This window comes from Pleurodeles waltl, chromosome 7, assembly GCF_031143425.1.
Source record: "Pleurodeles waltl isolate 20211129_DDA chromosome 7, aPleWal1.hap1.20221129, whole genome shotgun sequence".
NCBI lineage: Eukaryota > Metazoa > Chordata > Amphibia > Caudata > Salamandridae > Pleurodeles > Pleurodeles waltl.
This window is the reverse complement of record NC_090446.1, coordinates 1,469,047,741-1,469,062,334: the sequence shown is the minus strand read 5'-3', so window position 1 is coordinate 1,469,062,334 and position 14,594 is coordinate 1,469,047,741. Positions and strand designations below refer to the sequence as shown.

General features: G+C 44.5%; 1 pseudogene; it reads right to left on the bottom strand.

Moving 5' to 3' along the window:
- Positions 1-4,910: 4,910 nt before the first annotated feature.
- On the bottom strand, positions 4,911-5,100 carry LOC138247477 (U4 spliceosomal RNA; annotated as a pseudogene).
- Positions 5,101-14,594: the final 9,494 nt, after the last annotated feature.

The window sequence follows — 14,594 nt, the reverse complement described above, 5'->3', positions numbered from 1 at the left end:
TTCTGAGATAGCTCCCCTGACTAGGATTGGTGCCACAATGACTACCTGGACAATGGAAGGGGCAGGCCTATGTGGAGTTACATCTGCCTTGCCAGGGAAGGCCCTTTAGAAGTTTGTGAAGTTGGTGAGCACATCCCCCAGGCAATCAGGTCAGGAAGAGGTCACACCTCCTCCACCCCAATGCTATCCTTGTTCCCTTTCCTGGGAGCCATTCACATTTCCTTTTAGGGGCCAGCAAAGATATTTCTCCTCTTTGCGCCTCCCCGGGAAGGCGTAGCATTTTGACACTTTCCTAGGTTTACTAGTTTTGGTAAATCTAGGAATGTGCCAAAATCCATGAGTGGATGCATGGGAACACCCACACTCCACCCATGGAAGGTTTTCACAGGGCACAGTAACGCGAGGCAGAGACTTGCGCTGCCTTGCTTTACTCCAGATTTACTAAGGAACACAGGACCACACAAGGTGGCCTTGCATTGCTTAGTAAGTCAAACTTCGGTATTGCGTTGCCGTTGCTATAAGATGCATAACTCCAGGGCAATGCAATGCCATAGTAAATCTGCCCCTAAATACATACGTCCTACATTTAAATACTATGCAACCTGCTTTAAAGCTGTTAAGGATTACATTGTAGTGGGTTACTACTATATAAAAAGGAAGGTTTAGGCCTGGCAAATGCTTGATTTTTAGAGAAATAAATGACAGTTTTACATCTACTCAGCTCGGCAGCTTTGGCAGGCGTAGAGTCATGCTTTACATGGTCACTTTAATGGTGGCACAATAAGCGCTGCAGTCCAGTAGTGTCATTTAATTTACAGGCCCTGGGCACACAGGCACCATATAGGAACTTATCGGTAAATTAAATGTACCAATCAGGGAATTTGACAAAGTTAACAAGATTTTAAGGGTCAGATCAAATGCACTGCAGCCTAGTTAGCAGGATCCCTGTGTACATAGCCCAAAACCCAGCACAATCAGTCCAAAAAATTGTGGGTCATCATGTTAAAAGAGGCATTTTCGTACCGATACAATGACTGACTCTTTAAAACTTAGAGGGAGGAGGCCAGCCTGCATCTCATTCACCAAAATGTTGGACTGGAGATGTTCATCTCAATCTCCAGGAATTACCGCAGAGATGTCCAGGGGAAACATGCAGGTCCTGCAGATCTTGTCATTCCTGATTACTGCCCTGAGTAGGAATTGCCTGGACCTTAATCAGGTCCATTATATGTTTATTTGTTGATTAATTCTACTGCATTTAAAAAAAGTGAAACACATGCTCTAAAATGTTTAAAGATTAATGAGACCAGAACTTCCTGTGGTACAGATTCTTCAAACCTGTCGATTTCAATTAAAGAAGGTTTTACGGGGTCCAGGTGGGTAATGCATTTCCGGAGATTGGTACTTCCAAATCTAGCCATGATTTCTAATTCCTCCATGTGGAAAGTTATATATAGGATTTCAGGAGTCAGCTGATATGAGAGTATCTTCCAGCTGTTTTATTTCAAAACAGTTTTGCATGCTTCTCAAACTTTAATTACATCCATGTCAATAGAAGCTAACTGGGAAAATTTAACGAAGCCAACTTTTTCGATAAACCTCAGTGTTCCTAAATGCTGGCTTGTAGGCAGTTGTTAAGAATATGGCAAACATCTCACAGAGGTAACTCCCTGCTCCCTCTGTAGATTCCCTGTGCCCCCTGCTGTATCCTTTATTCCTTGATGTAAGTCACCTATGCTCCCTGATGAACATCTTAATGTACATTCTGTGCTCACTGATCATCACCCTGCGCCCCTTGAAGCATATCATCCTGTGATCACCTGCTGTTCATCACCCTGTGCCCCCTGTGCACAGTATCCAGTGATCTGCGCTGCACATCACCTTGTGCCCCTGATGCACATTATCCTATGATCTGTGCTGTACATCACCCTGTGCCCCGATGAACAGTATCCTATGATCCGTGCTGTACATCACAATGTGCCCCTGATGCACATCATCCTTTGATCACCAGCTGTACATCACTCTGTGCCCCCTATGCACAGCATCCTCTGATCACCAGCTGAATATCCCCATGTGTCCCCCCGATGCCCAGTGGCCCCTGAAATAGATCATCCAGCAATCATCAGCTGTATATCACCGTCTTCCCTCTTATACACAGTCTTGTACTCCACTAATAATCATCACACTGCCTCTCGTGGTGCACAGTTTTAATCAGCACTGTTGCCCAGTGTGCACTGAACCATGTACATTTGGGGGAAGGCTCTACAGAGCTAGTTGTATGTCTTCCAAACTCATAAAAGGTGTCTCAGGTTATACTCTTTGTTCATCGTATAGGGTGTCCATGCAGGGAACAAATGTGCCGGATCTGTTGGCTCAGTTTGACTGATCGACCCGTCCAAGATTCTGTGTGTGATCGCATTGTCCAAGGTGCAAATCCCAGCGGCTCCAGTCAGCCTTTTAGCCCTTTTAGGGGGAGATTTAAGAGCCCCTAGCACCTGCTTGCACCACATTAGCATGGTGGCGTTAGTGAGGTGCAGGGTGGGGGCCCAAGAAAGTGTCCCTGCACTGGGTGCAGTGCCACTTTTCTTAAATCATGGCCCTAGATCAGTGGTCTCCAAACGTTTTAATGCCGCGCCCCCCAGTTGAAAAATAATAATCATTGGGCCCCCCCCCCTCAGAATTTTTCACAATTGTTTTATAAAAATGGCAATGTTTAAATATGTCTAAACCTATTTAAACATTTCAGTTAAGTACTGTTACCTTTTTAAAAATGCAATAAGAAGCTTCTGCTTAAAACAAAGGCTTGTTATCTGGATAATGCTTTTTTTTGCCAGTGTCTGGCGCCCCCACTGGGATCACTTGAGGCCCCCCAGGGGGGGCCGCCCCCCAGTTTGAAGACCTCTGCCCTAGATCAATGCAATAAGCGGCACTGAATTAAGTAACAACTCTTAGGAGCTATTATTCAGCACTTTAAACGATTTATAAAGAATCGTTAAATAATGATAAAGGTGAAACCGAACACCTTTGTTAGTTCATGTTCTTTTTAAAATGCTGGATAAAATTTGAAGGAATCCTGAAATAACCCTCTCAACATTTCCCTTTTTTAATAAAACGTTTCCATCGCAGAAATAAAGTGCTTGATTAGTGAGTACATATTTCACGGGTAGATTCGACCTCCGCCTGTCGGAAGAGCTCAGCATTGCACCCAAATCCACCCCGTAACTTGGGCCCGACTCAGAGCAGAAAAAACACGGTAAACCAGGGAGAGAACCAAACCCGTCAATTACATAAATTCAATTAAGAAAGATTAAATTAAGAGAAAGCTCTGCAATAGAAAAACTGGTCTCGACACGCATTGTAATGTATAACTGAAATCTTATTTCAAACGACTAAGTTCAGTCTCCTTGGAGACTATCAAAAATTGCCATATCGACTATATTTCAAGTCTTCATGACGGGGTATTGCAGTGTTTCCCAAACTTTTTTGACCTGTGGCTCCCTTGATCTATTGGTTGTGAGCTGTGGCTCCCCATTATGTTACTTTTTTTTTTTTCATGGGTGGGGGGATGTATGCACGGCCTCGGGGGTACTCCTATTTTTTTCACTGGAAATAATACTAAGCACTTGACTCCTTGTGCAGAGCGATAAATGATATTTGGGTTCTTTACTAGAAAGGCCTTAATCAGGCTTCACTAAGATCTGAGCACGGCCTACTAATGCTGAGGGATTACTATACAGGTCTGTAAAATCTGTGCTCTCTTTATGCTCCCCACTAGTATACGTTACGTAGGCAGCTCACCAAGATTTAGGCTCCCTCCTACTGAGGCATCATATAGGTGTCGATTTGCTAAGTCACTTCTACAAAAAAAAAACGTAACACCTTGAAATTCATGGTACCGAAGAGATAAGTGAAAGAGGTAGGGATCATTTGATGAGAAGAGCACCCACATTCTCACGAGTAGATTGAGCTATCTCCTCTCCTTCCTCCTCTCCTACAGCAAGTTGACAAATATCTGATAGATATTTGTCCGGTTTTCTTCATCGTGAGGTAATTTCATATATTACACAATAATGATTGCCATACCATACATGCCAACATTGTAGAACTGAAAGTGGTAAATTTTAAGAACAAAATCAGGCAAATGTATTTTCCTCAATGACATATTTAAGGTGAGAGCAATTTCAGACAGGAGACAGATAAAAATAGTTAATTTTGATTTTAAATTTGGGAGTATCTCGTCAAAATTGGGTTGGTATGTATGCAACAAATATTATATTTGTTATCTTTGGTTCAGTGGTTTGTAAATGTCTCAATAGTTTAAAAGTGGAAAATTATCACCTGAAAAACAGAGCAGATTCTAAAAAAACATATTTAAAATGCACCTCGTTATTTGCCCACAGAATGATTAAATTATTCAAATCAAAAGGACCTCAGAGCCCTGTAAGATGATGCATTAGTGCAGTACGTGCAGCTGGTGCACAGGGATACTAGGGGGACTGTACCCCAAGCATGGTTATTTTTAGTAACCAACAGGGCGGAAATGGGATTCCCATTGTCTTGTTCGCATTAGGGCTAATTACACCTTTGCTAGGCCACTGCTTTTATTTAAATTTACATTGATTGAGCCAGTGTTCAGAAAAGTGAAGCACACCAGGACTATAGGTGACAGTTCATGGCCACTAGAGGGCGATGCAGGATTTACTAAATAGGAGACAGTGTGTATATCCACCACAAACTAGTTTTCATTATTTAGGTCCGAATCATAAAATGGAAAATCAACGGAATGCAGATTAAACAATTTTGTTTGAGTGCTCGAAATCGAGCGAGCCTTCCTTAGTGGCTATGCCCCTTGCAGGCTGCTGATACTGATCTTCCACTGATACGTATTTTTTTTTATTATTGTCATTTAACTCAATGTGGAGGGCAATATATGCATTGGTTCCCAAACTGTGTGCGGCGCCCCTGGCTAGTTTTGAAGGCGCACAGGGGTGCCGCGGCGCACAGATTGGGAACCACTGGGGTATTGGGTAAAGTTTTCAATAAGCAATAATCGCGCCTCGTTAGACCTCATTGGCTATGATACTGCCACTGCGCAAAGCTAAATAAATTACTGTGAAATATTTGTCCCTTCGTCGGAACACCTCATGTTACGAAGAGCTATGTAACTTTCTAAAATCACTCCACCACTTTTGGATCCTACAGTCAACGGAGTACTTACATTACTGGTGTTTTACCTCTTACCGTCTGTTCTCTGACCCTAAACATTCCCTCTCCACGCGCAGAGGACTCTGGGTAATAGTATGGTAATTAGCTGTTCGCGTAATGCAGCCCCCGTGTTACGGGTTTGGTGATAGGTCAGGCAGACCGTCACGTGTAGGCGGGTCCGGGGCGCTCGCCGGTGTGTTGCGGAAATGGAAGAAGCGCGAAATCAAGGGGCATATTTATACTCCGTTTGCGCCGAATTAGCGTCGTTTTTTTCGACGCAAATTCGGCGCTAAACTAACGCCATATTTATACTTTGGCGCTAGACGCGTCTAGCGCCAAAGTATGAGTAAAGAGCGTCATTTTTTAGCGTGAACGCCTTCCTTGCGTTAATGAGATGCAAGGTAGGCGTTCCCGTCCAAAAAAATTACTGCGACGCAAATGCGTCGTATTTATACTCCCGGGCAAAAATCACGCCCGGGAGTTGGCGGGGCAGAAAACCCCGCATTTGCGCCACTTTTTAACGCCTGGGTCAGGGCAGGCGTTAAGGGACCTGTGGGCTCAAAATGAGCCCACAGCTGCCCTCCCATGCCCCCAGGGACCCCCCCTGCCACCCTTGCCCACTCCAGGAGGACACCCAAGGATGGAGGGACCCACCCCAGGGACATTCAGGTAAGTTCAGGTAAGTATAAATATTTTTTTTTTAAATATTTTTTTGTGGCATAGGGGGGCCTGATTTGTGCCCCCCTACATGCCTCAATGCCCAATGACCATGCCCAGGGGACATAAGTCCCCTGGGCATGGCCATTGGGCAAGGGGGCATGACTCCTGTCTTTACTAAGACAGGAGTCATGTAAATGGCGTCTGGGCATCGTTAAAAATGGCGCAAATCGGGTGGAGGCGATTTTTTGCGTCAACCTGACTTGCACCATTTTTAAGACGCCCTAGCGCCATTTTTCCCTACGCCGGCGCTGCCTGGTGTACGTGGTTTTTTTTCCACGCACACCGGGCAGCGCCGGTCTGCTTGCGCCGGCTAACGCCATTCAATATATACGGCGCCCGCATGGCGCTTCAGAATGGCGTTAGCCGGCGCAAAATTTTTTGACGCTAAACTGCGTTAGCGCAGTTTAGCATCAAAAAGTATAAATACGGGCCCAAATGTTTCATAGAGAAGGCCTGGCAATAATTTAACGAAATATAAGTAATACCAACATTTTCCGATATTTCGCTTGTCTTAGGTGTGCCGGTTCACGGAACTACACAGCTGCGTTTTCTGCACTTCATTTACAGCTTTAAGAAGAACACATTTCACGTCCTGATTTTCAGATCATCTTTCTGTTTGCTGGAGATCGTGTAAAACGAGGGACTCACAGTACTGGAATTGCAAAACAAGCATTCCCAATGCAACGGGTCTCGCATTTGCTTGAGTTAGAGCTGTTAGGGTTGTAAAGAAAAAAAATGCAGCGCGATCGCACTATATCAGCGCAATTGCGCTGGTGGATAATAAACAGATAAAGTAGTCCGGACCCTAGGCTCAAAACATCGAGCCTCCTATGTTTTCAGTAGTTAACCGGTGCTGTGTAGGTGGGCTAAACACCAGCAAAGGCATGACCTATGCATGCCTTTCACAAATGGAAGCAAGTGGATTTTAAAAGGAAAGCCCACCAACCAATGTGAGTGACTGAGTGACATGGGCATGATTTGGAGCCCAAAGAGAGATTACAGAATGGACTGAGCACTTTGCGCTGGCGCATAAAAAGTAGTCTAAAAATAATATAAATTAGAATATATATATATCATTTATAGTGTTAAATTATATATAAAAATACATATGTGTGTTTTATTTGTGTATACATTTATATATGGATCTTAAATGTTTCAAAATGATTTAATTTACATTATATTGATGTTATGTGTTTATTTAAGATTTACTATATTATTCAATACATATAATGAAGATCAATATTTTTGTATTATTTTTAACAGTATTACTGTGAACGATATTTTTGTTCCAATATTTTTGAACTTACCATTATAAGTATAGGTGGATGATATTTTTGACATTAATATCTTTGACTATATTCATGTATCACAACATTGTTTTGAGCAATGTCATATCACTGATTTGATGTGCATCCACTATTGAGGTTTCATAACTGATTTGAGGATTGTCTCTTTCAAATATCATTTTCCAGCTGTAGCTCAGACACAGCCTTTGTGCTAGGTGATGGCTCTCACAGCAGTACCACTGTTGCTGGCTGTAAGAAAGAGTATCCAAAATAAGGACACAATGAAGAATGAGATCTCAGGATCTGGCTATCATTAGCCTTCCTGACAAAAGGGTAGCCCTACTTTAACAAGAGAAACCTATGACTTACCCTGTACTCCTACCATCCTCCCTATGTTGTCCTTCAGCAATAACTAATCAGCAGCCTTTTGCTAAAAACAACCTCACAAAATGTCATTGGGTATCTTTTTTGCCATTCTCCCTCACTTCAGCTCTATGTCTCCACCCAGAGTGATGCAGGCAATTTATGCCCACTGCATAGTGAATCTATTTCTACTCTCCATCACCTCAAGCAAAATGCATCCCACCGGTCCATGCTCTTAGACTTTCATCACACATGGAGTCTTACTATTATACACTAGCTACATACTCACCACACAATTGTGAATATGGAAAGTCAGCCAACGATCTTGGGGTCACACAGAAATCCTCTTTGGGCCATCTGTGATGATCTATCCGAAGTCTCCATTACCCACTCTTCTGTTCATCAGAGCCTTTTTATGATCTTGAGTTCCCCTTTGCTGATTTCAATAGCCCTTTGACCCCCTTGCTAGCCTTTACCATTTTTACAGACTACACTCATTTTCAACCACCGACCTTTAATCTTGTGGGTTCCATTTAGTACCTAGCTTGGGCACCCTTATTTTAGGTTAGACCTGTAGTTTGTGCCCTTTCACATACATAGGTGTTTTATTCATTTTATTTCTTTTCATATATTTTAGCGCAGCCAGTTTTAAGCTCCTTTATATTGTAATCAGTTGTGTTTTCAGAGAAAGCATAACTGTACACTTTATCAGCTTTTTGCAGGCATTTCACTCTGTGCCCTGCTCAAGGCTGTCATGTTTAGTACACAATATTCTACCTAGTATTGACATTCCAGGAACTATGGAGTCGACCCTCAGCTCCAGACACACTATCACGTAAGGCCTGGTCTTAGAACACCCTAAGACTTGTTATATAAGCACCACGAAGGCCAAAGGAGCTTAGAGGGCATTTGAGTCATGGCCTTTTGAGACATACACCATTCCATTGACATCTTTGCTGATCCTGGCACTGACTCTTCGGTCCAACAGAAGTACTACCAGCAGACAACGGGCAGACCCTTGCCCGCCTTTCAGGTATGGGGTCGGGGTCCTTACTATAGATCGTGACAGGCAGAAGAGTTTCCACCTCTATTTTCTCAGGTTTTAGACACCAGGAATCTATAGGCTCTAGGATCATACCAAGATGTGGGGGTTTCATCTTCTTTACTCTAAAGCATGGGTACTCACAAACATTTTCCCAGGGGCCAAAAAGTTTGGTCTGTGACGTGCCTGGGGGCCGCATTGATGCCAGGGTAGTGGCGGTTGGGTGGGGTGGCTAGGGGGATTGATCGCAAGGTAGGTGTAGGGGAAGCAAAGGATATACATCTAGTGGCTGAAATAAACAATAGTAAACCAGAAAACCTGGAATTAATCCCGGCTTACCCACTTTTCCAAATTGTGTGATCCTAGGCAATTGTTTAGTGTCACTTTCCCTCCTTTTGCTGCATTATCACATTTAAGATGACCTCGAAATACATGATTCATGTATGATAGGAACCCAGGCCACCCATAAAGTGCACATACCAAGTGAATGCCTCTTTAATTTACTATTGGTGTTGTTCTCAGGGTAAGGAAAATAATTAATGTTTCCAAATTTGTTTCCAAATGTATCTTTGAAAACTATAACTTTTAAATGAATACATCTCAATGCACTGATAAAATAAATTGTACTAAGACTAAAAGGTTCTGCATGTTAACTAAATACACTTTTTTTATTTTGAAGCGACTGTCTTAGTTTTACACTTATGCTGCAAGATGTCTTTAAAAATGAAGGCGTTTCTAAAGTTAAGTGCAAGAATCCCTAGTTACATCCTTTCTTTAACACCAATTCAGTTTGAAATAAATGATAAATAAATGATTTATTATGTGTATTTAATATTTTTGTTAGTGCAGAGTCAAGCAAACAGCTGCCCAGTGCTCCTGTCCCCAAGGGGCCGCATGTAAAGGTCAGAGGGGCCGCATGAGGCCCGCGGGCCGTACTTTGAGTATCCCTGCTCTAAAGGTAACAATGATCACTGTATTATGTTCCATCTGCCTAATCATCACAGCTCATGCTTTTTAAAATTGAATGTACTTGATTCAATAGATATATTGAAACCTATTTTGCATCTCCTTGTTTACCTTGCCAGGTGTGAACCTCTGTGTAACTGAGAGACAGGGATATGATCTGTTCGCCACAACTTCCCTCAAGAGTCAGGGGGCCTCAATATGAGTGTGGCGGTCTTATGACGATCCAACCGCCACATAACAACCCTGGTGGTTCAACCACCAGGGAACCGCCAGGATTTTGGGTCCCAGCAGTCTAGCGGTGGCAGAGATCATAATCCACCAGAGCAGCCGTGCATGCATCACTGCTCTGCCGATTACAACCTCGCTCTCCTCCAGCCTTTGCATGGCGGTAACACCGCCATGAAAAGCCTGGCAGAGAACAGGTCCAGGTGGCCACAGCACCTTCGCAATGTCCAGTGTTTTCCTTGCAGGCTACAGCATTGCCACTGGCTCGATTATGGAGCCAGAGACAATGCTGTAGCCTATTTCCTGCTAGGTTTCCTGTTAAGTTTTCGCCCGCCAGCCTAGCAGGAAACAATGAAAGGGTCCAGCAGGGAGGTAGCTAGTGTGGCTGCAGCCTCCCCATCGGAGGTTCGGCGGACCGTGAAAACCGTCTGCCGAACTCCTAATCAGGCCCAGAGTGCTGTGTTCAGGTTGCCAGAAATCAACTTTACCATCCAGGTTTGTGTGAGGCACTGTGAGCTAGCCAAAAGGCAGGTTGACAGCATCCAGAGGGTGTGGGACCAACTCAGTCACCTACATTTGGTGGTGCTGCCGCCCTAAACTACTATGCAGTCCTATCCCTAGAATAGGAACTTTCCCACAATCTTGTCTATTATGCTTTAGGCCCTATGTCCTCAGATCCACCCTCAGACCAGCATCAGACAGAATCACACAGAGTGTAACAGTCCCATCTTTTTATTCCTTCAAATTACCTGATTTTTCATAAATTACTTGCTAGTTCTATACGTGGGCTGAAGAGTGGGGGTTTCCCGGGACTGGCAGCATAAGACGCATGAATAAGAACCATTTACAAAAGGGATGGCCTAGACTCTCTTAGGTGTCCTCCTGCTCCCAGTCTTCTTCCTTCTCTTTCAGGTCCTTCTGTGCCTTTCGGTGTTGGTCATCCTCCTAGTCTTTTTTCAAGTCCTCATTTTCTTGGCTAGTTTGGCCCTCCAGATCCTCATCCTGGCCCTGGTCTAACTAGTTCTGGTCACCCTGGTGCTGGTTTACTGAATCTGATGCTCCCGGTTGTAGGCATTCTTGACCCTGGTCTTCCTGGGTGTGTTCTTAGCTCATCTTCTCATCTTTGTCTTAGCCCTTCCTGGGCCTCATGATCCTGGTTCTTCTGATCCATACTCAAAACCTGCTGTAGGTACCTATCGACTTAGCCCTAGGTCTTTTAGGGATGGCACTCCTAGTCTTCCTGATTTGTGTCATCCTGACTCTCCATGCCCTAGTCCTTTTGGGCCATATGATACTCGATTCACTGGTCCTGGTCCTTCCTATCATGTCTTCATGGCCTAGGCCTGGTCAGTTTGGTACACGTTCAGTTTCTAAAGTGGTATTACTCAACATTACCTCAAGCATATGAACAAGGAGTGTATTGTCTATCCATTTGACTGTACCTTCTCCAACATGCCATGATGCTCTTGTGCCTGGTCCTCCTGCTCATTCTCATCCTGGACAAAATTGTCAGAAAAGTCCTGGCCCTCCTTGTTCAGATTATCCTGTTCTTAGCAACCAGGCTTGGTCGTCATAACTCCTGTAAACCTGGTCTTTCTTGTCCTGGTCCTCCTTCTCCTCTTCGTCCTCACCCTGCTTGTTCTGGGATACCAGTCCTGATACACAGGGGCACTGAGATTTTGAGCTTTCTTTTCTCCTTGTTTGAGGTCTCAGTGGTCCTCCTTACCCTTTTTCCCTTAGCTCTAGTCATGCTGGCTCTGGTTGCCTGGAAAACACCTCATGATTATTTTGGTCCAGTTGTCCTCATCTTCCTAACTCAGTCTGGTTTGCCTAGCAATAGTTTTTCCTAGTTCAGGTCTTCGCAGTCTGTGTTCTCTCCATGGTTTTGTGCCCACCAGACTTGATCCTTTTGTTTCTTGTCTTTCTTTTCTGTGTCTTTGTATGCCTAATCCTCTTGGTTGTGGTCCTCCTGGTCCTTTCACCCCTTTCTCCTAGCTTTTCTTTTTCTTTCTTGATTCTCTCGGAGTTCATCCATTTGACCAGGTATTTCTGATCCTTCCCACCAGCTCATCTGAATCCTAGTACATCAGTTCCTTGCACTGCTGGTCACCTCAGTCTACCCTACCTGGTCTCTTGTGTCCTGCCATCTTTGGCCTTTCCCTCGTGTCTCTTATCTTCCTGGTTTGGATCATTCTTGTCATACTGACTATGCCCCTTGTCCTCATGGACCTTCTGTCACTACATCCAATGAGTAATTCTGAGCCTCATCATTTTGGTCCAGTTTTTCCTGGATATCTACGTCTAGTCCCTTTAGGCATCCTGGCTCTGGCTGTCATGGTCCACCTAATCGTCCTCGCCCTGGCCCTACTTCCCCAGGGTCCTGGTCTTTTTGCTCCACATGGTACTCTTGGCCCTGATTCAATAGTCAAGATTCTCCTAGCACTCCTAGCGCTGTTCCTGGTCCTCTTAGTGCTCATGCTTCTAACCCACCTTGCTATGGCCCTACTTCTAATCCATCTTGCCCTGGCCCTACTGGAATCCTGGCGACTGACCCCTCATCTTCCTTGCTTATTCTGGTCTCCGGGTCCTATTGGCCATAATCCTTATGATCCTAATTTTTCTAGACTTCCAGGATCTATTCCTGATCCTTCTGCTCTTTTCCCACAAAAGGATGATGGACGGAGTGTTGAAACTTTTAAAACACTCACCCCCAGTCACAGATCTGGGTTTAATACATCGTTCTTTTGCTCACCATGCCACCCCAGTTTGGACTCAGCCATATGCAAATCAGTCTTGACCCTGTTCCCTACAGGACAGAACAGGTTAAACATCTGGGCATACCGTTCCCAATTACAGCAACTTTAGCAACATAAAAGGATGATGGAGTATTGAAACTTTTCAAACAATCAGCCACAGCCAAAGATCTGGGTCTAATTCATCACTCTTTTTCTCACCATGCCACCCAAGTCTTGAACCTGTTCTACATAGGAACAGTCCTGCCCAAGTCCTCCCTGCACCAGAAACAAACATCCGGTTTCAGGATATCACCCTTCATCAGCCAGGCTAGCTTGAATCCCCTGGCACAGTGAGCAAGGGACCCACATCTGGGCATACCCTTTGCACTTAGGGCAACTTTGGCAACACAAAGTGATGATGGACAGAGTGCTGAAACTTTTTAAACACTCACCCCAGTCACAGATCTGGGCTTAATCCATCATTCATTTGCTCACCATGCCACCCCAGTTTGGACCCAGCCATATGCAAATCAGTCTTGACCCGGCTCACTGTTAGAAATGGGGTCTTTGGTTGACAGTCAGGTTACCCCCTGTTCAAGCAAGGACCCTCACTCTAGTCAGGGTAAAAGAGAAGCACCCTCAGCTAACCCCTGCTTACCCCCTTGGTAGCTTGGCAGAGCAGTAGGCTTAACGTCAGAGTGCTAGGTGTAAAGTATTTGTACCAACACACACAGTAACTTGATGAAAAAACTACAAAATGACACACCACCCGTTTAGAAAAATAGGAAATATTTATCTAAACAAAACAAGATCAAAACGACAAAAATCCGACATACACAAGTCAAGTTATGAATTTTTAAAGATTAAACTCAAAAATAGCGCTTAGAAACGCAAAATGCTTCGATGAGGAGTTAACACAGCGTCGTGACGGAGTCGTTCCCAACAAGCCGACACAACTTTGGTGAGGAGTGAAAACAAGTTGATGCGCGAAGTGGGGGACCGCGGTGTCTGTGCGAAACGGTGAATCCGCGCACTTCGAGCGGCGTCGGTGATGACGTGGTGCGGCAAGGCATTCTTCATGTTAAAGTAGGTGAGATTCTGAGCATCCCCTAAGGCTGTCAGTGTATCCCTCCCCTCTACCTCAAAGTGCTTCCACAGACCCATCCCCCAATGACCTGCAGGGACCAGATTTATGTGGAGAGCAGACTCATACCCTTTGAACCACAAGTATATGTCATCCTCCCTTTTGTAATCTTTCACAAGGTCTTTAGGAATGTGCACCCTCCTCTCAGGCTGCACTGTAGGGTTGCTGCCACCATCTCTACTGGACTGGCTTCTATGATCCATCTCTCTCAAGCTAAGCTCATGAGCCATCACTAACTTCCTGTCCTCAAGGGCTAGCTTCCTCTGCTCCAATTGGTACTCCCTTTCTGCCTGTCTGTCCTGTAACTCCTCAGGTGTCAGACCCTTGGATGAGACACTGCTACCTGCCCTGGAGAACGTCTCCCTGGACATAACAGGCCCACCCACAATACCATTGTGTACTGAACACTCTTCCTCCTTCTCCTCATCTCCCTCATCCTCTGTGTGCCCTTCAGTGCTCTTGGCTGTCACCCAGGCCCTCAGCACCTTTTGCAGCTCCTCCTTCCTGGATGATCTCTTAATGGGATAGTCAAAACTTTTACAGAACTTTTTCAACTGAGTCTCGGTATAACTCTCCAATTTCTCGAGGTCATAGTCAGCTCCAAGTGATGCATCTCCAGCTTGGGACATGATGAAGATTCAAAAACAAGTGCAAAGTCCCAAAGGCAGAAAAGCAAGTTCCCAAATGGAGTGCCAAAGAAAGTCAATCAAGGAATCAACTAAAATGTGGAAGTAGAACAAAAACAGTCCCAAAGAGAAAAAATCAAAAGATCAACAGACAAGTAATATGTGGTCACGTAGTGGTCTGCACTCAAAATAGTTGTGTACACTTAATCACTGTGGCCCGTATTTATACTTTTTGACGCTAAACTGCGCTAACGCAGTTTAGCGTCAAAAATGTTTGCGCCG